Source organism: Mastomys coucha, unplaced genomic scaffold (assembly GCF_008632895.1).
Source record: "Mastomys coucha isolate ucsf_1 unplaced genomic scaffold, UCSF_Mcou_1 pScaffold22, whole genome shotgun sequence".
NCBI classification, from domain to species: Eukaryota; Metazoa; Chordata; class Mammalia; order Rodentia; family Muridae; genus Mastomys; species Mastomys coucha.
Genome location: NW_022196905.1, coordinates 53,172,679 through 53,175,376, shown reverse-complemented (window position 1 = coordinate 53,175,376; position 2,698 = coordinate 53,172,679).

The following is a 2,698-nucleotide window of genomic DNA, read 5'->3' as shown; positions in this document are numbered from 1 at the left end:
AAAAAAAAAGGACTGAGGAGACTGAGGTCCAGTTACAGGCACAAATTGGGATCCAGGTCAAAAGGAGGCTCCAAGGCTTGACACTATTACTAATGCTATGGTGTGCTTACAAACAAGAACATAGCATGGATGCCCTCTGTTAGGCCCAACAAGCAGCTGAAAGACCAGATGCAGATAGTTAAACACAACCAATGGACAGATGTCGAGGACCCCTGTAGTTGAATTAGGCAAAGGCTGGAAAAAGATGATGATGATGAAACCCTCAAAGAAAGACCAACAGTCTCAATTAATCTCGTCCCCTGATATCTCTCAGACACTGAGCCACCAACCAGACAGCATAAAGTTGCTGATATGAGGCCACCAACACAAATACAGTAAAGGACTGCCTGGTCTCATTTCAGTGAAAGAAGCACATATAAGGTCCCAGTGAGATGGGAGGTCTGATGATTGAAGGGTGGGGATATCCTCTTGGAGTCAGGATAGGAGGAATGGGATTGAGGAACTGTCACAGGGTGGACATGGAGGAGGGATAATGACTGGACTAAATAAAAGATTAAATAATAATAATAAAGATTTGAGTATTATAAAGGGTATTGATGTGTTGGAATTTACAAAGACTTTGGACTTTTAAAGTTATATTTTTAATGTGAGGTCTTGGGGATGAATAAGAAAGGAAGGGTCATAGGTTAATATCAGTGGCATGTTTATGTGTCAAGTTGACAAGGAATCCATTGGAATGGCTGGTTTTGAGTGCCAACATTATACAAGGTACAGTCATCATGCAGGAAGAAGCTTTTGTTGAAGAAAATGCCTCCATGAGTTTCAGATAAAGGCATTTTTTCAATTAGTCATCAATGAAGGAGAGCCCAGCCCATTGTGGGTGGTGCTATGTTGGGTTGTTGGTTCTGGATGCCATAAGAAAGCAGGCTGAGTTAGGCATGGGAAGCAAGCCAGTGAGCAGCATCCTTCCATGGCCTCTGACCCAACTACTATCTCCAGATTTCATCCGTGTTTGAGTTTCTGTCCTGACTTCTTCCAATCATGGATTGTCATTTGGAAGTATAAGCCAAATAAACACTTTCTTCCCCAGCTTGCTTTTGGGTCATGGTGTTTTGTCACAGTAATGGAAACCCTAAGACAGACAGGGATAGAACATGACTGCAAAATAAAATAAATAAATAAATAAAAACTATTGAAATAGAAAATGGAGAAGGTAAAAAAAAATCTCAGTACCATCCAATGACATGCCTCCATAATAGTTACTTAATGGTCAGAGTATCCTTAGAGATACTTCAAAAAATATAGGCTACTATCATTGATCTTCATTTCTCACTATAACTATATAGGAGGAGAACATTAGTAAAGACATCATCCAGTTTAGTTACAGGACACAGAGAAATCTTGAGCTGGTTAGGCACTTAAACGATGGTTAGCTTTTAAAATGCTAGAAGGTGCTGGGCAGGCAGTACAGAGAAAAGACATTAATGTTCTTTGGACATTAATAGTAGCAAGAATGATTATAGCTGTGTTTATGTGAAGCATTTGTTCTCCTGATTCGATTTGAGGCCTGGGTCACAAGAAAGAATTCATTCTTGGTACATTAAACATAACAACTTAATAAAAATCTTGGCTAAGGATGTCATAGATCCAATTGCAGAATGGTTAATGCTTTCCTAAATGTTCATACTGTCAAATATCTACTAAATGTTTATGTTCATAAACATAGATTTGTGCTGATTTCTACCTTAGATAGATGAGCTTCTAATTGCAATAGTTAGTGATTAGAGCAGAGATTATTATTCAATGTGCTAAGAAACAGACATGACCTATATGAAACTTATAAACCACCAAAATGCTCATCTGTAGGGGGTATAAGGTCCTTGTGCACACAGATAATCAATAGAGACAATAGTACAAGTTAGGTACACACGCTTGTCTCTTCACCTGCCTCCTGACCTGAATGCTCAGAAAGGATGGAGTGTACAACATGGTAACCTTTTGCTATCTCTAGGGCCAGCATTTGTTTATTATTGACCCCCTTTTCCAAATCTTGAACATTACTTCTCAATTCATAAAGGCCAAGCTTATGAGAGATGTCACTTGTATTTTTTCCACATCCTAAATAACTTCTATATTTCAGGGCCATGCAAATCTTGATTCCACAGTATTATACTTACCTCAGTCTTTCTTCCAAGACCTATATTTCAAGCATCATTTCTGAGTCAACAGTACTTATCTTTATGGAAGAAGCCATATGTACTTCAATGTAAACATGTTTCAATGTAAACATGTCTTAAGCTCTGTTGCACGCTCAGGGCTGAGTGAATCATTATCAGGATACTTTTTTCCAAAATTGTGTTTTACTTAAATATGGCTAAAATAAACCACCTGTTGTCAGACTTCAGAAGTTTGAACCAGTGATGATTAACCAAAGTCAGATTGAACACAGTTTTAATCTTTCCTATCCTAGGGCCATTCTGCTTCCAGCCTTAGAGCTTGCAGAGACCCCCTCTCTTCATAAATGTTAATTTGAAGGCATTGTGAAAGATTAGCCATCAATTGGCTTCTTTGGTTACTCCTTCACTGAGACAGTGGAAAACAAGTTTGTCAAAGGAAAGGTTTTGTGGGAAGAAAAACCATAGACAATGTACTCTTCTTTAATAATATATATGGGAAAGCATGTAGAAAATCACCACAG